The sequence below is a fragment of the Etheostoma spectabile genome, chromosome 2 (genome assembly GCF_008692095.1).
Source record: "Etheostoma spectabile isolate EspeVRDwgs_2016 chromosome 2, UIUC_Espe_1.0, whole genome shotgun sequence".
NCBI lineage: Eukaryota > Metazoa > Chordata > Actinopteri > Perciformes > Percidae > Etheostoma > Etheostoma spectabile.
Genome location: NC_045734.1, coordinates 12,833,965 through 12,860,299, shown reverse-complemented (window position 1 = coordinate 12,860,299; position 26,335 = coordinate 12,833,965). Strand labels below are relative to the sequence as shown.

Here is a 26,335-nt window from a genome sequence, read left to right as displayed (position 1 = left end):
ATATCGTTCAGCCCTAATATGAATGTATTTGTACTTTGTAAGCAAAGGATCTAAGTACCTGACACCATTAGTATCCCACATTGTTTTTTAGTTGTCAGTATTAACAAAATGGCCGGAAATATTTTTACAGGCATGGATGGGTCAAAGCTATGTGCATCCTGCTCTTAAACTTAAAAGGTCATGTAAATTCAATATAATCACAAATAATAACATTAATTGTCTTCCTGCATAGGACTGCTAGATGATTTCATATTGGCCATATTGTGGCCTTTTCAAAGTTATTTTATTGGATGTAGATCACCAAATAACATTCAAACACACCCTTGTTATACTAGCAAAATGAAATACAAACGAACTGGTACATCCATAAATAACTTGTGGAACTTTGATTCTAATAATATGCACTGACATTTGGCACTTTTTTCCTCTTGGCTTCTTTGTTAATTCCACTGTGACTCAGTCCACAGTCTCAGAGGGAATTGGTCATCAGTCCTTTTTCTGAAGAATTACAGCTGTGCCTTGGGATGCAATCAACCAATCTTTTAACCTCAAGCTGATATTTACATTAGTTGTGTTACATCTCCACTGTCTCTAAAAGGGGACGATAAGCAAATGGAAATTATACCGTCATCAAGCATGTCTTCACAAACAACTGCCCCCAACCGTCCCCTGCAGGCTAACAGGAATCAACTCAAGGGTCCATTATCTGTCACAGAATGCATGAATAGGTGACTATGCTTGTGTGACACATTTGCCAAACCTTCCACAAACAAATTGCCTTGGAGATAAGCTCAGAGACAAAAACCATCAGCATTCCCGCTAAGAGCTGGGATAGCTTCTGTAAAGGTGGTACTCAACAAGGAGCGGAGGAATTCCTGTCATGTTATTCAGATATGACACTAAGTGGATTACACAAGATTAAGTGCGACAAAAGAGAAAGCAAAAGGGGAATAAGACTTGACATTGCACCATGCTTCTGTGAACATAGACTTCATATGGTAAATGATATATAGCCCAGCATAAATCTTCAATTATGTCATGTGCCCATGGGGGCTTAGTCATATCACATTTGACGTCCCATAATGCCTTTTTGCCTCTGATTCATGTATCAGCTTCATTTTTCCAGGATGTGAACAATACAGTGTTCCAAAGTACAGAATGTTCTGACATGTCCCATTTTGTCTCAATGTAGAGACTGTACATAAAATGGATTTTATCTCACTATTAGTCATGAGATACAAATACATAATTTCAGAAAATTTAGTATAGAATTTATTAGATGAGGACCTTAAACTCCATGTTATGTTATTGAATGATTCAAAACACTTTATTTAATGTACACTATCGTGTTTGACTAGTCACTTTTTTAATAACCATATAATAGCCTATACAAAATATAAAACAGCCCTCCCCTTTCCCAACCCTCTGGCCCATCCTGCTCATTGTCCCAATCCATCCCACCCCCCAGTCCTACCCCCAGCATGCTACAACTGCATAAACCAACTACAACAACAATGTCAATAATAAAGGAGATTGCACAAAGTTGCACAATGCAGTCACTTTGTAGTTGTACTCTTGCCTGATATACATTCATGGAAAATGTGTGCGTGCATGTACGCACATTTAAAGAACCAAACAATGGAGGCAACTATTTTAGTTTTCTTGTTTGTACGCCAATCGAATTTGAACCTCAGTTAGTTATTAATTCTGTAAAGGGCATATACTTAAGCAGGTGAACAGTTCAGTATGTTACCTTTTATAATTGATCAAAGCATTATATATAAAGGTATAATGATGATAAGTACTCTGTTTTTGCCCTTCCTCATATACTGTACTGTTAATTGCTTCCCATTTTCTGCTCTTACAGCATAGCAGGGGAGCAGGAAATGCTAGCTCTCAAATGGCAGAATCAGTATGAAGCACGCTGCCACTGGAGTTATTACCCATCATGCCAAAACCTTCTGTTCTTGCATGCTAGGAGACTTCAGTTGATGCCTGTCTTTGTTTTATTCCCAGTGAGATATAGAGGACATCAGAGCACTCTATCCTTCTCACATAAGCACACAATGTACACACAGATACATTCAGCTTCTTACTGATGTTATATTCCATACATGCCTGTGTGTATATTGTAGTGGGATATTTGTTTAAAAGGTTTCTGCAGCTCTGATGTCAAGAGGTAGTGAATGAAGCATTATCTTGAATGCAGATGCTAATGCCCCTTGGTGGATATCTGTGTACAATAGTGTCTTTTGTTTTGTCTTTTGTTGTTTTGTTACTGCCATTAGGCCTCTCAGGGCATCTGTAGTTTTCTGGAGAACATCCATGTCTAATTTAGATTTAAAGCCAGAATGAGGGGCGCCCGGATACTTCAGTTGGTAGAGCGGGTGCACATATAGAGAGGTTTACTCCTCAACGCAGCGGGCCCAGGTTTGATTCCGACCTGCGGCCCTTTGCTGCCATTATCATTCCCCTTTCATGTCTTCAGCTGTCCTGTCAATAAAGGCCTAAAAATGACCAAAAAATAAAAAGCCATATTGAGCAAAAATATAGGTATATTCATTTGAAATAGTTTAGCAGACATCCTGAAAGACCATGTACACACAGAACAGGCCACAATTTTCAATTCTCTTTTATTGATGGAGAGACCTTTGCTTGTCATCTTTTGTCCATAGAGCAACTGGATAAAATCACAGGTATTTGCTTCCTGCTAGGCATTGCTGTCTGTCGGGCCAGCTGCAGGGTCATCAGCTGGGCAGATGGCAATACACTTCTGAGCCGCATCAGAGGTTTGCATTTCTGAAGCTGTAATGGACAGTTAAGAGAGCTTATAGAAATCTCCAGCAGCTGATTTCAAAGTGAAAATTGACTCTTTGTACCCGCTGATGGATATTTTTATAAAGAGAGATTTTGAACTAATTCTGAGAATGCCTAGTCCAAAGATAGATAAATAAAGCACTGACTGCTAAATTGAAAAATAAAAAAACGGGAAAAATTGAAAGAATTTTGCCTACTGTGTCAAATACAGCTCCATTTTCTATAACCTTTGCTAAAGAAAACAATTAAGAGTGCTTCAGAAGAGATTTCAAATGATTTCCTTTGCAAATCGGAGCATGCATTCACGGTAGGCCTGCCCAAATCTATATTATTAGTTTTATAGATTTGAGTGTAGCAGTGATTCTCTGAATGTTTACATTGATTGGAGATATTGACTACTCTTCTAGTTCCTCACTCAACCTGTTCACCGTCAGCATTGCTAATTCACCAAACCAGGGGTGTGACTCTTTTTCCTATGGCTCATCAATTCAACGACCTCTTTATAGAAGGGTAAATTAAACCACGTCCCACAGCCATTTTCCCTCACCGACAGCAGGTTAATAGCTCATCAAGAGTCTGTTCTCTTTCCTGAAACTGATCTCCTCATTCTTGTGCCTGCTCGTCCATATACGGCTCTATTGATGAAATTGTGCTGTGAGTATGTGTGAGCAAAATCGACGAGGTGTATGCATGCGCCCCCTTTTTGTACTTTTGTGTGCACTTGCATAAACATTCTGTTGTAAAATTTAGAGTAACACGATGCCAGCTGGCAAGTGGGCATGCTTAGTTTTGGTATATGGTTGAAGTCAGAGAAAGATCATCATCGCTGAACTGTCCAGCGGTGGCTGTGGGAGGTGTGGGATTATCAGAGGTTGGTGCAGCAATAATAAAGGACATCTCCCAGAAGGCACAAACTGACCCCAGGCACCTGATAGATCAGGGGAATTAGTTCCTGCACACAGGTGAAACAGAGAAGAAGAAAATAGAGATCACTGCATCCTGTGGGCTGTTGCTTAGGTTACTGCACGCGGCTTAAGATGGCTCTCAATTTGTGAGTTACAGGACAACTCAAAGGGACTCTACAGGAAGAAATAAATCTTGGTTAATTCTCGATAGCACACCACTTAAAATGCAATATTGTAACCTTAACATTGTTTTAAACCATGTTTCAAATTTCTAAAAGTTTTAGTAACAGGAAAATTCCTGACAATTTTTATGTTAATCTTGATCGCTATAAATATGCGAGTACTTTTGATTGAAAAAAACCCGACCTGAATCGGTGCAGGCAACACTGAGTGGCAGCAGTTACGTTTACAAGCTTCCACTGAGCTAAAACAGCAGTTAATGGGGCAAGTTTTAGATTGCCTTTGTGCCTCTTAACAGACACACAATGCAATTAATATGTCTTTACAACATATAAAGGACCCTTACGTAAAATCAATATGCGTTTTCAACTCAGACATTGTTTTAATTCACCTACCCTGACCTGATCTTGCCGGTGGGTAGCTTGCTTGCCTGGTTAGCTGCTAGAGCTAGCTGTTAGCTGCTAGCTGTTAGCTGCAATTGATGTGTTTTTGCCCCTTTTTTCAACTGAAAGTACTCACATTTTTATAGCGATCAAGATTAACATAAAAATTGGCTGGAATTCTCCTTTTAAGAAAACAGGAACATGCCTTCTGTCTCTAAACATGCCCTATATGGCCATGAGTAGAACTTTCTTAAATGATTTTGGAATACATGGTAGATTAAATGTTCAGTCAGTTGTGATTCATTTAAGCAAATTGAAAATTTGATTATATTTATGTTACATACAAAAACATTTTAAAAAGTTTCTCTAACAAGTATCGACACTGATATATATATCTTATATAATATATATATATGTATATATGTATATCATAATAGTATATATGTATATATGTATATATAGATATATATGTATATGTGTGTGTGTGTGTTTTTGTAAAAAAGGGCATGCATAATGTAAGAATAACTAGTTTCAGATTGAAAACTCCACAGAATTCTGAAAACATTATAATCCCAAATATGAAATGGTTTGCTATACTAACGCCATATCATCCAATCACTGCGTGCAGCTATTAACCATCTTCTCCTGATTCCAAAAGCCGTCAATAGCTGCTGCCAGACTTTCTTAGCTCTGGAAGTTAGGTCCTTTCAAGACCTAACTTGCCATGTGTAGCCATGGATTTGATATTATCCAGGTGCATCAAAGTGAGCAAAATTGTCAATTTTTGTTTAGAAACACTGATCTAGGGACTGGGTGCAATTAGTTTAAATACCTGAGGACACATCATTGATTTTTAAGTACAAGCTACTATAACTGGTCTGCTGGTTGATGCCTAAAAAAACAACCAAACACATCAATGGCCACCATAATTATTTTTAACAAATTCTTAAGCTATCCCTTAGCTTGCCAGCCCCTATATGTTCCACTATACATTTAGTTATTACTTTTTGCCTGAGTATTTAAAACGCAAACAATCGCACCAAGCTGGATTGCATTTGGAAGTGAAACAAATCCCGAAGGAGCTGCTCCACAGCCCCATCTCCCCTTCCCCGAGGTAGAAAGCCCTAGTTTGAGTATTCACTTACATCATCAAAGGCCCCCACTGTCTCATGTAATATTAACATGTGCTAAATCAGTAGCAAACAGCAGCAGCAATGTTTACACAGCATTAGCACAGGCTTTCAAAGCCACATAGAGAGGGGCTGTCTTTGTGTTTAAAGATTAGGAGGCTCTGACACCCATGGGACGGGACAAGATTACAGTATATGTGGGTTTTTTGTTTTACAAGGTGACTAATTTTTGGCTCAGTGCATCTTTACTGCACAGGAGCAACTTTGCAGATTATCCCCCCAAATTGTATTTTAAACTAAGTAGTAGTAGGACAACTATTTTCCTAATGTTTTGCCTTCATTTATTCTGTTTTTGGTTTTCTTAACTTGATCATGTGACACAAATGTTACCTATGAACAAACCATACTGTGCATAATACACACAGAAATTTGTAAAATTTTGTGAGAAGGAAAGGTAGAAACTGTGTGGGTGATCAGGAGAGGACAGGGAGACACAGTCTTCTTCAAACGGTTTGACATTTTGAGACAGGCTTAAATCTAATAATCAGGCTGTCACTGTGAAGTCAAATCTGCTGGAAATGAAGTCCATTAATCACATAGTGCTTTATTTACTCCTTTTCTCTACACACCTCTGAAGTATATCTGTGTGGAGGGGTAAGAGAGAATGAGGAAGAGTAAGAGAAAGAGAGAAAATATTTGGTGGTGCAGAAGAAAAGCCATCAATTCTAATTATGGAAAATAGATCATCTCTCCTAATTAGAGCCAAGGCTTTTGCCACAGCACAAATACAGACTAATGCAAGCTAGCAATGGCAGGCGCCCCCCATTGCTGATTAATTAGGTGAGAGAGAAAAAACCTACAAGGATGCTGTGATTTTGCCCCAGATAGCATATCAAAGGTGAAGTGCAATATATTGCAGTGTTAGGTCCTTGGTGAAGATATATGCGGAAATATAATTTCCAACACCTTTATGATGTGCGTCACTGTGTGTCTCTTAATAATTGTGAAAGGAGCAACGACTTGCTTTACTCAGTAACATGATGAAAGCGAGAGAAGGAAGGAAAATTGCGGTAGAAATAAAGAACAATAAATGTATTAAATATATCATATATCATATATCTATATATCTATGTATATTTATATATATATATATATATATATCAAATAACAATACAAATTATGAATATACAGTGTGATTCTTGGAAATGTCTGGTGAAATATGGGATCTGCCTGTCAAGTGACCTTACATTGTGTCCCAGAGTTCAAATTAGGATTGAGAAGCGCCGTCCTAATCTTTAATCACCATGGCAATACAAAGACATCATGTAACACACATTGGCATTTGTTCAATTATCATGAGACAATAGAGTAGATGGAAAGAGAGGGATTTGTTCCTTGTCAAATGTGAAGTGACAGGTTTGGAGAGTGAGGGAATTCTGGCACTAACACAGAGGCATTGCTTGAGCGAGGAGCACTATAGATAATTGGGATCTTCCTTTTTAGATGATTAAGATAGTGTTACTTTTTTTTAGAGGAACAGGCAGGGAGGAGTGTCATTAGGGTAAAAAAGTTCTATCCTTATGATGAAATATTCAAAGTAAAAATGGTTCATATGACAGCTCATCTTCTAAAAGCTAAAAAACTACTTGTGTAATATATATTCAAAAGTAAATCACATAAATATTGACACTGTAATCACACTACACATTCAATATCTTCTATAAACACATTTTACAAACATATTTTTGCCTGTCACATTTGTCCCATTTTTGGCATATGACATCCCACATGCATTGTGCCTTCTGTTGTTTCTAGTTGACCATTCATATATTCACCTGCTTCCGGGGCCATGTTCAGTCAAATCCTATTTTTGCCTGTGAAATTCATGATCATAGGTCTTAAAATGTCCACGTCTGCTACTCCCACCGCTTTTTTACTCAAATGAAATAAATAAAGCAGGAACATAAATCCACCAAAGCACAAACAGGACATATACCTAATTTAATTTCCTTTCTTCTCTGACCCAATGTAGTCTTATCTCTCTCCTCAGCACTTTTTGTGTTTTGTCTGTTTATTTTCTCCTCTCCATTTCCTAGTTTCTTTCAAGACTTTAAGCCAGATAAGTTGTGGTTTGTTTAGCAAAGGTCACAGTTGAAGAGACAATCCTGGATAAGGTGGAACTAAGAGTGAAAACACGGGAGTGCAGCTCAGAACTAAACAAACTCATAATGCAAGCAGAACATTGCCTTGTGCATATTCATGAGGCAGGAACGGCTGATCACACTGTCTTTGATCAAATGCATGTGTGTGCACAGAAGTACACAAGGCATTTCTCTGACTTTTGCTAGCTGCTCAGATCATCAGACCACACCAACCAGAGTTAGCCACATTAGTTGCACAGATGCATGCAGTAAACACAGTTTATTGGACAATCTTATCTTTTTAGTGCAAACTGTTCCTTTTGTTTGTGCAATTTACACGCAATATGCATTGATGAGAGCATATAGTATAATGTGATACATTGTGTGTTGCGAGTGTAATATGTGTTATTTTGGGTTAATTTGATCCATATGCATTCACTGGTCTGATCTTGAATTACAGGCAGCCACAGGGGGGATCATTTCACATGTTAGAAGAATTAGAAGTAACTTGGAAAAGCAATGTGACATGAGTGCATACATCTGGGTGTCACACAGCTGTTTCACACAGATGTGATGTGGTTGGCTGTAGGCTGATATGTGACCTGCCAAGCCATGAGACAATTTAGTTTCAAATTTTGCCCACACACAACTGGACAACTGCTTGCATACACATCGGTGAATTTATAAACTTGTGTGCTGTATGTGTTTGTTTTTATTAGTATATGCGAACATCCGTGTGTGAAAGAAAGATGTTTTTTCAGTTATCCCTGTTTTTTTGTGGTGTGTGGAAGAATGCATACAAATAACTGTACACTGTTTGGATTTGACAGTGCACTGGATAGCAAGTTAGTAGATACATAATAAAATTCCACCATTACTAAAGCCAATGTGAAAGTGTCCCTTGTACAACAGAAAATTGCCACTGCCTATATTACTGTAAAGACTCCTTTTATGGCAGACAGTGGTAGGTGCATGATGGCATTCACCTCCCCAATGTAAGAGCATGAAGAAATATTTATAGTTATTAATTATTTTATAATAATTATTTATTAATATATTCACAGCCTATTGGAGGGTAAGATGACTGGAACACAGTACATTGGTTAAAATACACAGAAGGATGTGCACATACAGTACAGTCACAGATTAACCTACATGTATAGACAAATATTTCTCCTATACATTTTTTTAATGAAAAGGAAGTGAGGTAGACTAAGTGGTAGAGATATTGGGTACGTTTTTGTAATAACATAATAATAATAATAATAAATTAATAATAGCTGTACTACATGGACTATGCCATTTTTCAGTTGGATACAACTAGTGAGATGTATTCCACAATGTATATGCTGTACATGCATCTCTAAGTGTAGCTCTGTCATGATTTCCTGCAATTGTTGACATAAACAATGCAAAGAAACCTTAATAGCGGCTTTCTTCAGTACATTATTACAGTACTGTAGCTGTAGATGGGGCAATTGACATAGCGAAGTGATCATTTTAATCATTGTCTGCCTGTCTTTCAGAATGGAAAATTATCTTTCATTTGCTTTTTGTTCGGTCAGTAATGGAATACTGTGTCAGCCCCTGCTTTCTCTGTCACCATGGCAACAAACATGCCCCTGGGTAATAAAGCAGAAGAACACTCAATCAAGACTGAGTCATCGAGGTGGGGACATTTTTTAACCCCGAAACAATGCTGAAATAAGCAAGAGGTTGTTTCAAGTGATCCAGGTATAATTTGTGTGACAAACTTTATTTATTGGCTAAAGAATCATAAAAGATGACAACTTTGCTTTCATTCTTATTGTTAAATGACCTTTGTTTAGAACAGCTCTTTTATTACTGGACAACTTTGAGGTAATTGAGAAAAGAAAGGTTAAGAAAAATATATTTTAGAAGCATAAAAGATTTTTTGGCATATACCTATGAATGCAGATACCTTCAGTAACTGTTAAAGGCATAATCTTATTCATAATCTTACCTGTGATTATGTTAATCTTTTTTATTTGTATTGAGGGTTTTGCGGGGCATTTTATTCTTTACTAGATAGCGACAAGATATTGCAATAAAATGTTAAGCAACCTGAACCCAGAAGACACTAGAAAGTCCAATCTTTATGTTTCAAAATTTGACAAGCTGAAGAGGAATAGTCTACCAACGTATGCTCTTTTTATTCATATTGATCAAAAAGAGAAAAAAAATGGTTTTACATCAGCTTTTCAAATATTTTTTCTTGATCATTAATTCTCGAGAAAGTTGAATGGTGTCATTGTCAAGGCTTGTGAAGCTTTTGAGACATCAAATTAGGGTAATACAAATAAAATTGAATTGCCTTAATCTTAGAGGTGAGAGAGCCACTTATTGCTATTGATAACTCCATTTACTGCTGTGGGTTTATTGGGAAATGTCACATCCAAACAGATCTGTTCCTTAACTCAACTTACAAGACCAGTGTGTAGGATTTACGGGTTTATATTGGCAGAAATTTAATATAATATTCATAATTAGGTTTTCTTTATTGTTAGCTTAGAATGAACCCTTCATAACTACATAGGGAGCGGGTACTCTTCCACAGAACCCACCATGTTGCACCACCATGTTTCTACAGTAGCCTAGAACGGACAACCAAACACTGGCTCCAGAGAGGGCCTTTCATGTTTATACGTCACCTAAAGGCCACCGTAGGTTTTCCGACAAGGAAGGGTAAGGAAAGGGGTATTCCATTGGTTGAAATTTGCAACATCACCGCTTGATGCCACTAAATCCTACACACTGCTCCTTTAATGTGTGTAAGATTATTTGGCAGTTAGTTTGACTCAGCGCGTCACACATTTAGTTAAGAAGCCCCGTCTGCTCTTCTTGTGTGGCCTATTTTCCCACACTGACCCCGTACTATTCTGGGCCAGCAGCTCTGCTCTTGACAGCCAACTTCTGGTTGCTATTTCCCCGAAGGTTAGGCTGAAGCAGACATCTCTCCTATGAGACGCTGGACTAACATACGCAGAGCCTGTGCTCCTGCAGACATCAGCAAGCCAGACATACACTGCAGAGCAGTGACATTCCCAGAAGTGTCAGATGGAAAGGGATGTTTCTACCTTCCACAGGGCTGAACTAAAAGCCCATCATCACAGCCATCTCAAGTCTGAATTAAACTTGAGGCAGTGCCATTGCTTGCCGTCTTGAGTAGCTAGTGATGTGTTAATCTGTGTAGACTGTACCTATTGACTATTATTGCACTGTTGCAAAACTAGATTGCAGTTTTGTTTCACTTGTTCTGTCAGAAAATAGTAATTATGTGATGCAGAGTGGTCACAGTTGCAACAAATACACTAGGGTGACCAAACGTCCTCTTTTGCCCGCACATATTCACTTTTTACATACTGTCTGCTGGGGTGTCCGGGGGGGGGTTTACAAATTCATGAAAATGTCTGTGAAAAGACGGGTCGGGTGGGTTGCCGACATTGCCCCAGACCTGGTGCCTTTTACTTGAGCTGATTCCCGCCCTGGCAACCCAACGTGGTTGGGGCGCACTGAGGACAGCCCGCCCCACTGACAGCCGCACCGGCAGCAGCGAGCCCCATCCCTACCTGGGGGGCGTTGGTTGTTCACACTACGGCTGCCTTGAAATAATCAGGCCGTTTTTTTTCCGGATTTTGGCAACTTTTGCCTGCAGTCTTAACGTAGCCGTAGTTACATTATTGAAGAGGTACACATTGGTTTTGTAGACACAACAAAAACTGACAATTTATGAGAGGTAGTTTTATTTTTCATCTAATTTCAATCATCAAATTGCCTTCTCAATTATTTGTTGTTAGGAATGTTACTTCACTTGTCTCTCTTTGTGTTACTATTCCCGGTACACTCACATTCACATATATAAATTCAGAGAAATCTGAGGACTTTAAACACTATTTTGAATAACACTATTGTTTTCTAAATACAGTTCATCTGTACTGGTATGTGACATCCTTCGGTAACCATGGACACCAGTGCAATATAATCTGGCCATTGTTTGCAGTGACTCCGTCTCTCTTTATTTTCTTTCTCCTCCTCCTTTGCTGTCGTTGCCCCTGTTGCATTCATGCATAGATGGCATACAAAGTGAAAGAGGAGCCAATGGGGATGAGCAATGCCTGCTAAGCTGGTTTTAGTCACAGGGCATTGTCATTAGATTAATGGAGCAGAAGGAGCCATCCGTTTTCTCTCCAGAGGGGAGCTTTACATTTGGGGAGGGGTGGGGAGAGGAGAAAATGATGGGGAGGATGTGCCTCTGCCTCATATGAAGGATGATTTGGCACTTTGCACCGTCCCCCCTCTGATCACGCCTCCTGCTGATCTTGTTTAACCCCAATGATGTTCTCTGTGTTGATTCTAGGGAACCTCAGGTCTCTGACATCGTCACTGTGGGGCACCCAAAAAATAAACAAATTAATATTTACTACTTTTATTTTACCTAACCCAACTTTTAATTTCACTGAGCACACAAAATATTGCACATAACTTTGCAGTCCAGTTTATATAGTTCATATTACTGAAACATACATTTACTTTTGGGGAATGATATTTATATAAGTTGTTACTAATTGCACTTGGCAGCTTGTTAATAGATAATTACTTCACAAATCACTGCGTGTTAAAAACAGGTCATTACATGTTTTTAAAAATACGTAAAAATTAAATTACTGTTGTAATTACAATATTCCTTGCTGTGAATGACGTGCAGTTGTCTTTTGGACATCCATTAACTGTTCATTAAGTTGTGAGTTCTTTGTAATTACTGTGCTGTCAAATGAAGTGCTACCCAAAAGCTCTTAAAGCACAACTTCACAGCTTTGCCCACAGCATATAAAGTCATAGCAACACACTTCATTCAGTCTACAATTCAGTTCTTGCTCCAGTGAATTAATTCTGGCAAGAGGGGCAGCAATAAAGAGAAAACCAGAGGAGACTAAAGTTGAAAACAGTGTTGACTGAAGAGATGAGACAACTGTTACCATGGCAAATAATCCAAAAATCCTTTGCTTTACAATCTCCAGCCAATTACCCCAAACCTCTGTCTCATCTGGGTGGCAAAGGTTTTTGGCAGAAGATTTTCTTTCACCAAGATGACTAATTCAGCACATGTACCTCATTCTCATATGATTTTCAAAATGATAGTCGTGTCACACTTAGGTGCATTTTTCCAAATGCACATCTAAATCATACTCAACTACTTACCTTCAGCTTGGCAAACAAAAGCATATGTTTTCCCAATCTATTCACTGAACCAGTAAAATGATATGATTATCTGCCTGGTTGCTCTGTACTTCTAAGTGTTAATATGCCTGACTACAGTGTTGCTTGTACATTTTTAAGTGACTGCATTTGAAATGTGCTTAACAATGTAGCAGTAATTTGTGGTGGGGATGAGGGTGTGGTGTTAGGGTCAAGCATTGTCAGCCAAGGTTTAAGTTTAGTGCTTGAATGGAGTGTAATCATGTGTGCTGCTGTGTCAGAAGTTACTACCTCATTACTCATTCATACTCACTTTATAATATATACTCTTAGATTTTGGTCGTTAATGAATAACTTCAGTACATTGATTTGGCAGACCCTTTTGTCCAAAGCGACCTACACTGAGCGCATTCAAACCACATAGAATCAAGAGCGAGGTATGATCCACAATATAGAGTGTATCCCTCTTAAACAAATGAATTCAAAGCGGGTTCAGTGCTAAAGTACAAGTTCTTATAATTTAATGTGTCATGAATGACAGGTGTGGAGTCCTACAATGGTAATTTGGAAACAAAACGAGTGTTGTATACATGCCATAGGCACTACTGTTCTATTGTTGGAACTTGAGGGTTGCTATATAGAGAGAGTTTCACACAGAATTTGGACCCTTGAATATAATGGTGGACAGTAAGTAGTAGTAAGTCTACTGCACTACATAGTAAATAACATTCAGTCTGGTTTGTTTTTCTGGATAGTGTATTATGGCTTGATGTACAGTCATGAAAATGACTTCAAAAAAATTCCAAACCAATAACAAAAGAAACAATTTTCTACCTTTTCTTGAAATGATGGTTGTTTGTCAGAAGCTACTTTAGTTCCCCCTTTAGACAACATAATATGAGAGAGAACAAGAATGTGTGTTGGTGGGACTGGCATTCAGAAAACTCTAAAGAGAACTATGGTGTTGAAATTAAAACAAGTAAGCTGTCCCACTAAGACCAGCTGTACAACAGACCAATAATGCTATTGGTGTGTTTTTGTTTGCCACAAAGGAAATAATAAATTGCAAACTTTGATTGGACTTAGTTATTCAGTGTAGTAAGAGTAAAGACCATCCCTTATCACAAAGTTTAACTAGTAAGGGAAGAGTTCAAATTTAATATTTGTGTTGTTCATTTAATATCTATCTATCTATCTATCTATCTATCTATCTATCTATCTATCTATCTATCTATCTATCTATCTATCTATCTATCTATCTATCTAAGATGTAGCTTGAATGGGTTTGACTACTGATACGAGAATTTAACCTTTAAACATACACAGTATTTTTTGTAACCTCTTTATAGGGCATCAGTGTATTGGCTGACCAGAAGTGTTTAGACAGTTGAACCATGCCAGGATGGGGTCATCTAAATTCTATCTAAGCAGTGAGAGAAAAATGCAGTAAGATGACTTTTGTTTTCATAGTACAAAGGTGCTGTTATTGTCATCCTTACATTGGTAGTTTGTATTAGTTAATAACAGGCAGTTGTAGAGCCCTATTAAACTTTAAATATGATCAGGATCTGTACATATACACATAAATTAGTGTCATTTTAGGTTTGTCTGTGAAGCCCAAACTGATTTTAAGACAAATATCCAATTACACAGTGGAGCAACACCCCTGGGATGGCAGATGTGAATATGCCCTGATGGTGACTCCCACAACCTGCTCTCTGTTATACTGTGGAAATAACCTTAAATGATACAGGCTGGACCCCAGCTGTTCATAAGACAACATTAAGGCAACCGTTTCCCAAAAGTGGTTGATGACAGCAACATGTTTTAATTTGTAATTTTGAGCATTTTCAAGGTTGAAAGTAAGTATTGTGGCCATTATTTACTGTGGAAATGTCCAGACACTTCTCCCCAAGGAGCAATAGGTGTAGCAGTGTTCAGTTCCCAAAGCTTAATTACACCAATCCTAAATTAATTGGACTCCAAATTTATAGTTTATCATCGCTACGTAAGAAAAGCACCTATAACACATTTGGTTCCAGGGTTCACATTAATTGGCAACCCCAGGGCAAAAGTTATGTCTTCCCCTTAATGAAGTAATTAGCTGAAGCCATTGCATCAAAGCCTTGTGCTCATTGCAAATTTGATTTTGTCTGGTCACTGGGGCCCTTGGACTTGTTGGGATTCATCTATTATGTCAGTAAATGTCCTCTGCCAAAAAGGGTGCCAAGAAATTTCGGTTGAAATCTGAAACACGTTAACACCCTTTTGTAAAACTGACATCAATCAGAGATAGATGTGCATTGACACTAACACTCCCAGTAAAAAATGTTTGTCTTCATAAAGGCAGTAAAGTGGAAATGAAAATGTTTTTCTTATATGCAATCACCTCACATCGTTGTCACTATGCAAAAAAAGTGGTTACAGTAAATATACAGTGTACTTCATACCACCACGGACATCATACTTAAAAAACTGTAAGAATATTAGCAAGATCTTTGGTGGACCCTGCATTACACATAAGGTGTTATTTATTAACACCCTGGGAAGAATAGTCTAAGATAGAAGAGGACTAATGGCCATTGTGATGGACAGTATTTTAATTTTGAGGTTGATTCTGCTCACACCCAGTGCCATGAGGGCCTTTCACATCACAAGTGTCACACGTCCCTGTTTACACCTGGGAGAAAATCACACTAGCATTAATTAAAAGCACAGGAATCAATGTGACATTTCCATTGGCACATTTAGACTTCCTAAGACAGAAATACACCCGATAGATCAGATCAAGAAATGCATCTGGGCTGTCTTAGGGACTTATCTGTTGTTTTTACATGTTTTAAATGTAGAAAATACAGGCTTTTCAGAGAAACAGAAGAACAAAATTATTGTGATGCTAATAAAATGAATCACATCAGCTTTCATATTTGCTTTGATGTATCAGGTTTTGATTTCAGCATTCAGGATATTATATCTTTGTCTTTCTTTTGTATGCTGATGGGAGGATGTTTTTCTCACCCCTAAGCTGTACTGTTTACATTTCTCCACCATGACTCACATGTGTATGACATGGAATGAGTAATTATTGATTCTTGTAAATTGTCACCAACTCCTATGCCCACTCACTTTTTATTTTTTATTTCTCTTCACCCATCCCCCAATTTAAAGGTTGAGGCATTAAGGACCGACAACTGCTGACCTTTCCCACTGCGTGCATCTATCATCCAACATGACTAATCACGCTTTTCTTGTGCCTTAGATAGATGTGAGAAGGCAGAGGGATGTGATGTGGAGAAATGTCAAGGTCTTGCCGTGTTCGCATTTTGTCTGGGATTGGACAATGGTGTTTAGATCCTTTGGATCAACTGAGAATGGTGCTAATATTCCAATCTATGAGTGGTCAAATGGGACGAAGGTTATTTAGATGACATCCTTAACTAAAGTTTTAGATATAAAAGCATCACACTTTGCATGACCTTTGTTGCAGAAAAGAATGTTGCATTATAACATGTTGTTCAGAATAACACATTTTTTTATACTTAAAACAGTACATACAACCAGTACAGACAGGCCAAACATAACCAAATTGACATTGCATTTTGCACTTAAACATAACATAAAGACCTTGAGCAAGGAAGCCGTTGTAATGCTGCAACTACTGTAACTCGTGTCCTGCTGCAGAGTTTAATGTCTTGAAAATGGGACTGATTTTGGCTGTGTTATTTGTGTTTCACTGGCCACTGAACTGTAAATTGAGGAGAGAGCAGCAATTGCTGTCTGAGTTGAGGCACTTTGTCATGGGTGCCACACAGTGTAAATTGATGCCAGCGTTTGACAGAAACTCGCACTAAAATCTCCCTGTCTCGGTAGTTAGATGTCTGCCGGGTCTGCTTACACTATAGAATGCAAGGCATTTCCTTATCATTTTGGCTATAAGCATTGACGCATCTGTTACACACCTGGTTTAGACAGCAACCAATGTCGTACCACCAATAAGAAGAGGCAGAAAGTAACAAAATACATTAACTCACGTTACTGTATTGAGTAGTTTTGTAGTTTTTAAAGTTGTAATTTTAAAATGTACTTGATTACATTTTGAGTGAAGTATTGTATTTCGCTACATTACAAATCCTATTCGTTACTGAGTAAAAAAAAACTTTGACTAACGAAACAGAATGGAAGAATAAAAGAATCACACCCGGAACTACTACACCAGACCTGGGCATTATTTGTTTGAGCTGTGTTAGAAATTTGTAATTAACTTCGCGTTCGTTGGATCTCTGAGGAAGGAGGCTCTGGGTCCAATTGACAATTAAGAAAAGGTTTAATGCAAAAGCATGATGAAGATGATAAGACAAAGACAATAACCGAAGACTACATAATAACACTGCAGGTGACAACGGACTGATCAATGCTTCCCCTGATGGAGTCACATCAGACCAGTCCTGATCATTCTTAATCACACACTTTTATCCCCTGCACCGGGGGGCGGTTCCTTTTCACCTGGTGCATTCAAATCCATTCTCCTTGGCATCACAATATGCCGGCGCATCTTTGCTGTCCAATGGGGGAGGACAAGCCTTTAAACTCTGCCCCTTTGGGGGTCGTTTTTGGTTCAGTCGTGTAAATGTAAATGTGAAACTCTAACATCAATATAGTTTAATCAACATTGTATTTTCTTAGCCTAGACTGAGACACCAGGGGACAGGAGACAGTAGGCCACCTCCTGGTGGGTAGTAGGAAGGCTCCTTTCCATATGTTAAATGCCAAACTTGACCAAATCTATTCTTTAGAGTCAAAAGGTAGAGAGGGGGAAGGTGAGGGACAGAGATATGCATATTTTCTAACCCGGCTGCATCTTACATAAAACACAATTACATTGTTTTCACAACATTGTTTTTTAACTTTTTATAACTCAACAGCTGTTATCCCTCAAAAATGTCCGCTCGTGGGAAAGAAAGAAAGGGTTGATACAGAGGGCCAAGTTTTTAACCAAACATGGACCTCTAAGTATTTACTAAAGTCAAAGATAAAGCCATGTGCTTAGTTTGCGGAGAACAGATCGCTGTGTTAAAGGATTTTAATTTGACTCACCGCTACAATACTAAACACACAGAGAAATACAGCTTGACTAATACATAGCGGGCATGGGCATCTGAAGCTTTACTGGTTAAGCAAAACGCAACAAGGCATCCAGGCATGCAGCAGTCAAGGCCAGCTTTGTGATATCCCACAAAATCACCAAAAACAGTAAGCCATTTTCTGAAGGGGAGTTTATTAAAGGTGCTCTAAGTTTGTTGACGTTCAAAGTATTTTCAAACAAAACCCGACTAGCTTGCCCTTCCCTCCTCCTCATCCCTCCCCCTCCCTTCTGTGCTTCCACGCACTAATCGCCCACCCAGCCCCCACCTCCAAATCCTTCTTGTCGGTTATTGGCTGGAAGGCTGGAACACTGTTTATGTATGCTTCGTGGTGCAGGTGGGCACAGTTTTTTTTTTTTTTGCCGTTTGTAGACCCTGGACTTTCTACAGAGACCGCGTTTTTTTACAGTGTGTTCTGGGAACAGGTAGCTAACGGATAGTGAGGAAATATTTGCTGTTTGTGACAGCAATTGTTGTAGCCTAAAACACGGCTGACATTGCTTAGGGCACCTTTAAAGAGTGTTTGGTGGATTCTGCTGCACAAATATGCCCAGAGAAAAAAAGAGAGTTTTGAACGTGTTGCCTGACATAAAATTAATATTGAGCAGAATTGAGTTTAGCCTATCGGTCCACAGCACTCCACAACAGTCCTTGTTTCTAGTGTGGACACTGGCTTAATAAATCCACATACATCCAATTAGCTCATACGGACTACTTTGGTATGTAAAAGCTAGCTGCTAGTCTGGGCTATGAATGTTAGGGTCTAAACCATTTATGGAGTCAAAACACGTGATTTTGCCTTGATTTGCATTATCACTGTTGTTTATGTTTGTGAAGAAAAGAAGCATGGCCCTCAGAACTTACAATGTATGGTACTTTCATTTTCAGTTTATTGTTTGAAAACGTTTTATGGGATGGTCTGAACTAAAATTGCACATTATGCCTTTCCAAGGGTCTTAAATGTGTTATGTCACGTTTTAGGTAGGTATTTGTTCTTGTACTTTAATAATAATTCATCAAACCATGGGTACTTTTACTTGAGTACAATATTTGAGTACTTTTTCCACCTCTCCCAATAAGAATACCATGCTTTACAGTACAGTGGGTTAAACATTTCAATTCCCCTGAAACAGTTTTTAAATAGCTTCTGTTGCAGAGGGAATGTGGAATGTACAGATAGATTAAAAGAAACAACCCAGAGGTCCATTTTCATAATTATGTTTTGGTGCCAAGCCTGACTGCTTGGCTGGCACTCTTAGAAAGGGAGGGCGGGAGGGAGTGGGAGAGACAAAGCAAAGAGAAATCAATACTTCAGTTGAAACAGCCCTAGCTGCTTTTTGTTTTAGTTTTTGTTCTGGGGAAAGAGGAATGGAGAGGAACTGTGAGGGAGACAGTCTGGCCCCTGTGGCTACAGTACCAGCTTGAGTAAAGGCAAAATATGTTGTAAAAAGAACAAACTACTGTACTACCTACCTGGAAGACACAACTTTTTTGACGGTATAGGTGGTACCAACACCCTCTGTGCGAGAGAGCGCTCATAGCAAAATGAACAGAAATCAGTCTAGCCAGCCTTTGCTCCTCAAGTCTGAAGCACAGCAAAGCAGCAAGACACTAAGGCCAAAAGGAAGTGTGAATAGTTGCCCTCTGCCTGAGGAAAAGTGAGTCAGACATTTTTTCCCCTCTCCCTACTTTCTTTAATGCGCTGTCATTCACAGCAATGTGAACAAGATAATCCAATACCCAAATCTAAATTGAATGCATGTGCAGACATACACACACACACGCACACACAGACACATATATATGCTTGTCCCAAGTCAGTTCTGTCCAGCTAGCTTCATGATTATTTTATATTGCTTTCAATTACCTCTCTGTGTCCCTTGTTGAGCTCAATACAATTTTATATAATAGTATTCTCGTGATGCCCATCCTCTCTTCCTTTGACTGTCTGGATTAAGGAATTCAAATTCAGATTTTAATGTAAATAAATGACATTTTGAAGCCTATCTGTATGTGGTCACTGAAAGATACCTTGACATTTAGCACTAGAAAGGGTTGAACAAGCAGAGTACAGACTGTTGCAGAGAGATTGCTAACATCTTATTTTGTATTACATCAGGTGCCTCCACTCTCCTTTCCGGTGGTGTGTGTTTGTGATTGCGTCTCTTTTTCTCTGAACTGTGTTGTCATCCACGCTTGCTGCTGTCTCATGTACAACTCTAACATCTCCCTACTAGCAGTGCTGGTTCACCTCCCTAGAAGCTTGCAGCAAATTATAATATTTATCAAGAAGCCAACCATGGTATTAGCAGGAATACCCAATCCTCAGCTGCGGCTTCAGAGCAACGGCCACTGTATATCACACTCTGTCAGCCGCTCATGCAAGCTCAGTCATGGCTGTCAAGTAGACCATGATGTGATTGTGAAGGCTATTCTGTTGTAATTTAGAATTATATAGACTCTAAAGAAAAGAACATTTTTGCACTGGATTTTTCTTGGTCAAAATAAAAAGGTCTAAACCAACATGTTAAATCCACATTCTTATTTTATATTACTTCTTATATAATAAATAAAGCAAACCAGCTTTTGCCTTTTCCCAAAAACAAACACAAATAAAAATTACCATTACTTAAAGGTGATGTAGCCAATGCTTATTTTCAATCAATAGCCAATAATTATCAGACCATGTGCAAGATGAAATGCAGATGGACATAAAATAATATCACAGAACTTAAAATGGTTCTCAAGTTGGTGATTCAACAACATTTAAACATTCAAAAAAAAAAGTATTTCTCTGAGAGAGAAGTTAAATAGGAAACGCCAGAAACAAGGTTATAGAACATAAAGGATGTCACCTGTTTCAACAACCAATAAACTCATAGCTAAATCAGGATGAATGAAGAGAGGAAGTGTATGTTCGGCAGTTAATTCTGCGGCTTTGCCGTCCAAACACTATTGTGCTGACTCTGGCTCCAAAATTACAAGATGGCATCGCCCATATCCAGGATGTTTTTACTTTACTTTTGTACAGTGGAGCCATCTTATCCATCTTTATTTACACATACAGTATGGTGTAAACTGGCAGGTTTCATAACGTTGCAGACTTACGAATTGCAACTAGTTTGCAAGTTGCAAGTTTCAACTTGCCTCGCTGCAAATCTTTGGTCTGAAATGGGCTTTACAGTTGTTTTTTTTCAAAAGCTTTACTAGCATTGTCAAAATCACTCCAAAGTAGGATTTAATCCAGGCAAACGGGATTCTCGGGAAATCTGATTAAGACTAATTCCTGGGAAAGATTTCGACAGGAAACGAGAAAAAAAGAGAATTGAAAAAAAGTGTGCATCTATTGTTGTCATACGGTAACGTTGACGCAGGCAACGGTGCTATAATGTACGGTAATAAAGGCTCACTAAATTCATTACGCAGCAGTAGTCTGCATCTGTGGAGGCGGAGAGAGCGTTTTCTATCTGCGGCCAATTTGTCACAAAAATATAAAATCGCCTGAGTGCAGTCTATCAACGCTCTCTGCTTCTTGAAAGCAAACTTCCAGAAGAAAAAGAAAGGGCAGGATGAGAATGCATTGTAAACTAAAAGAAATATGTAGTCTAAGTTGTCACAAGTTCAATGCAACGCAGATATTGCGGTTTAGCAGTGCAATTCAGTTTTCCCTTGGCCTATGGCCCTGTCTTTTTGCAGTGCACTGTTGTACATTTCTGTGGGTCGTTTTCTTTCATTTAGTTGAATTTGCCTGCCCTGATAAAGAAATATTTTGGTTAACTTTGAGTGATTATTCGCAAATCTTAACAGCTATAGAATGGATTTCGTTTAATAGAATGGTTCAGGAATCATTCAATGGTTTACTTTAGCACATTTCATTATTTTGTATAATGGAGTTCTGTAAAATATTGGTTTTATACGGGTTACCTAGATTTTCAGCAGACAAGTCACCAGTGATGGCAATAACGGCGTTTGTAATGGCGTTACTTTTTAATTGATTACTCTTACCATCTTAATAACACCGTTACTGTTACTGCCAAAAAATGCGGCATGTTTCTATAATTGAAGCTGTTTTTTTCATCAGATCAACTAGATCTCTGAGCCGAGAGGCAAATACTTTTTATCTTCCTTGGTTAGTGGGCCGTGCACTAGACAAGCGCATTAATGCTGACGATTGGCTGAGGTTGAGTCAAATTTCATGGTATGCCAATCAGAGGTAGAGTTGGGCAGGTGTTCATAAGCACGGACACATAACGAACAACACAAGTGAGTCAGTCAACGAGAGACAGGTATGGCGTTATGAAATCAAGGGGGGGGGGGGCGGTGATAACTTTTCCTGCTAAAGATTTCCCACCATGGTCAGAAAACATAGGCACTATGACTCTAGAGTGGCTACTCGCTCCGAAGCTAATAGCTATCACTCTCTCACTTCTCCCTCACTCTATACACACACAAACACATACACACACACACACACAACAGCGCAAAAGCATAAACATCAAGCCACTTACGTTATTTGCACTACAAAGAGTGTATATATTTATTTCTTTTTGCTATAGTGCTTAACAAGCATGATTTAATTTTACGCAGTTGTGGCCTGTCGAGGGGTAATAATTATCAAAAGTTCCAAAACATCTATGTTGGTATTTGTATCAATCCACTAGACATAATATCTACAGACATGGCATTTGTTTGGAGGCTAGTCTCACTTTGTCCCACATCAACATGAAAATAGTTTAGATTTGTGTACAGTTTTTGTTAATAATGTATTGTATGACGTGTCCATTTCATTATTATATTCAGATTTATTATAAATAATTGAACTTGCTTTACTTTCTGAAGTCACTAGTTACTTTTATAATTTGTAACTGAACATCTAATTTAGTTACTTTTTGGAAGAAGTAACTAGTAACTGTAACTAATTACTTTTTAAAAGAAACGTGCCCAACACTGAAAGTCACATACAATCCACCTGGCATTTCATAAGTAGTGCTAAATCAGATGTCATGGACGCAGCTCACTTAATCACGCAGCAGAATTGATCATTGCAAACTGTGTTGATGATGGACTTAAGGTGTTCTTTTGTCCAAATAATAATACAAATAACATAAACAATGTCAGTTTGGGATTTGGGAATGCATATTTGAATGATATTGATACATTACTTGAGATTAAATAAATAAATAAATAAAAACTGCTATTCCCCGGGTTTCCCGGGAAATGGGTCGTCTTTTCCCTCGATCTGATTCATCTAATTATTGGGAAACATATTAAACCCTACTCCAAAGGCATTATTTAACAAACATTTTAGATGTTTGTTTTACTTATGTGCAGCAGACATTGTTGATCATTAACTGAAAGCAGCAAAATACAAATGCAAGGTCTAACTCTAACCACATGCATGTCAAAATGAACAGCATCTTAACACAGTAGCACTCTAATAAAAGTAGCGCTGTCAAAAAGCAAGCTTAATTACCTAACACACCGAGGAGCAGCCGTGAAGCCATTACATGTGTGTTTGAAGTAATGTTTCAGTGGAGGGAAGTCGTGGCATTTATCTTTAATCTGTGAACTCCAGAATGGACTAATAGTCTAATTTGTTTCTCCTGACTTCCACTGTACCCCAGTATACAGTACATATCCACCTCAGTCTCCATAACCTGTACATGTTCCTATTGTAAAGACCTGGTCAAAAGGGATGTGTACAATATCTGGAGTTGACTTAGAAGCAGCTAAGGATTCATTGACCGTATGGAAACGGGTCAGTGAACTTCCATGTTGCTATAAAGGGTCCTTACAGTTTAGCAGCACAGAATTTAAAACCCTTGCTAAACTTGCATTATTAAACCATTTCTTTCTGTTTTATATTTTAGTTATTTTTATAGTCACACTGTAGTTTTATTTGGGTTCATGGGATGGTCATATCACCTTTGAATATAATGGAATCCATTACAACTAAATATTATCTTTGTAAAGGTAACATTTATGGCTGAGCTGTTGTATTGGATCCCATTAGATTCTACAGGCATACCTCAAAGTGGTCACAGAGTTAAATCTGTGGTGGGTTTTCCGTAGTCTTCCATATAAAGGACACCTTGTAATAATGAATAAATAAATATTATCATCTTGCATACACTGTATGTCTTCCTATTCACATGAAGTCAACAAAGAGACAGAAATGCTCCCATCCTATTTTTAATCCTCTTGATCTAATGTGAGGGCAAACCCCTGATTGTCATTCTAGTGGGTGAACACCATCTTTCATCTCAAAGAGTTTGGCATTATAAATAATAAGAGACATTTTTTTATCTGTGTGTGTGCCTGCATTTGTGGTAGAGACCGTGTCTGCATGCATGGAGTTGATGAACCAAACCAGGGGTCTGCAGAGAGGCAGTGTGTGGAGGAGTGGAGGATTGTATCCCAGTCAGCCACATATTAGTGGACCTGTCACTTAGTAAACAGTGACTTGAACTCATTTCCATTCTGAGTTAGGAAGTGTAGAGAGATCTCCTTAGTGCATTAAAGTCGCTCGCAATTTAGGTCCACTTTGTCTCTCAGGCAAGGATGGGCGGGGGTTGGGAAAAAGGTAGCAGAGGGAGCAATTAAAGAGCAATCAGCAATCAAAATGACTCACAAAGCCATTCACTAATTTCAGATCCTCACCATACAAGAACAGAATAGACTGTTTGATTGCCTCTTACATTGTTTTCCAATATATTTTGCAATTTAGGTATGAAATATTGTACAAATGAGGTTTCGTTAAAACGGTGTTCCCTTTTGATTTCCCTTTGAGCACACACAACAACATATGACGAGCTGTATGTCACTCAGTAAGGACAAGGCTATCTAATGCATTGTTCAGAAAATTAGTAATCCACCAATCAAGAACTGCATTCATCTGAACAAGATCCAAGGTAGAAAAGACATTACAACCATCACATAGCGGCACGCTCAGAAATCTATTACCTTTGTTCTCACTATTTCACACTTTTATTGTTTAATATGCTGCAAGGCCTGGCATGCCTTTTGATGTTGTTACGAGCCCGGTGGGCATTTTTCCTAAAGGCAATAGGTACTTTACTTCTTAATAGGGATTGATTTTCAAAGACGTGGTTTATAGTCAGACACAGCGGGTCGTTGCTTCCTGCTTTTGATATCTCCTCTAGACCTGACCTTCACTCAGTCTTGACATCGGGTGTTACCTAATGTGATGCACCTTAACCTGTTTTTGTCACCTCCGGTCCATGCGTTGTAGGTACAGGCATCATTACTGACTGACTAAAATAAATAGAAGTACTCCTGCAAGGGCAGGCCTGTAATTGTTTCACAGTCTGCATACTGTATTCCCTTGTTTAATGTTCTGCTCCATTTATGTTGACAGACTGAGTGCATGTCAGTGCTCATGTGTGCAAAAGCGGTAGAGAGGCATTTAAAGAGCGGTGAGATATTCTGGTGGTTTTCTGCATTTGAAAAGCATAAAACACGACCCTTTAGCCCATGTCAATAAAGTGTTTGCCAACACCACCCCTGCAACAAGTAAGCACCCAGATGACAGACTGTAAATAGAACAAAGTGCTTCTGTGTTACATCACATAACTTTAAATGCCATTGCCACTGATTGTTTCTTACACTCCCAGTCTTCTTATTTTTTAAGTCTTCTTCCTGCTTCTTCCTCGGGCAAAGCTGTTGTGCCCAGCACCTTGGCTGACACCGGCTCTATTAGTCGTTCTTGAGAGTTAGTAACTGGAAGGAGATTTGTTGAGTGTAGTTGCCCGAAAATGGCTGTAGAAATGGCATGGTTTACTGGGCACTGACCGTCCTGAGTGAAGCAAGGAGAGTCTTCTTCTGGCTCAGCTTTCCTGCTCTTTGGCACAGCCACTCAAATGTTTGCTTAATCCAGAACAATTAAAGATTTAAAAAAAGCTGGGGGGGGGTTTGGTTATTTGTCAAAGGTTTTAGGCATTACATAATGAATAATAGGTAGTTGCAGCAAAGAGGTGGGAGGTGGTTACATAGAGATAAACTGATTATATGCATTGTGCACAGGTGGTGCTAAATACCAATAAAGTGATACTGGTAAGATGTTATTTTAAGGATTACCATCATCAGTGCTTCCTGATTCTCAGCAGCAATCCCCTGCATAAAGAAATTGAAAAAGGACACTGTCAGATCTATTTTCATTTACTTAGCTACATTTAGGTGATTTAGATAGCATACATGAAAATGCCCATCTTTTCAACTGCAGTGGAAACCTTCATCAAATTAGAATTGAAGTGATTATCCATGGCAGAGCAAAAGGACAAAATCGATAGTTCTTTGTTCGAGGCTAAAATGAGGAATGAGCATTCAGCAGGGATCTCTCTCTATTGCTCCCTTACTCTCTCGCTCTCACTCTCTTTCTCTTTCTTTCTCTCTCTCTCTCTC

General features: G+C 38.6%; 1 protein-coding gene and 1 long non-coding RNA gene across 2 annotated transcripts in view; both read left to right on the top strand.

Annotated features, from left to right (window-relative positions):
* ctnna2 (catenin (cadherin-associated protein), alpha 2) overlaps positions 1-26,335 on the top strand; it is a gene marked incomplete at its 5' end in the record, with an annotated part of 288,570 nt that overhangs the window by 229,323 nt on the left and 32,912 nt on the right.
* LOC116699809 (uncharacterized) lies at positions 17,950-18,471 on the top strand. Its single transcript, XR_004334511.1, has 2 exons — positions 17,950-18,056; positions 18,433-18,471. It is a non-coding gene; the product is annotated as an uncharacterized LOC116699809 (long non-coding RNA).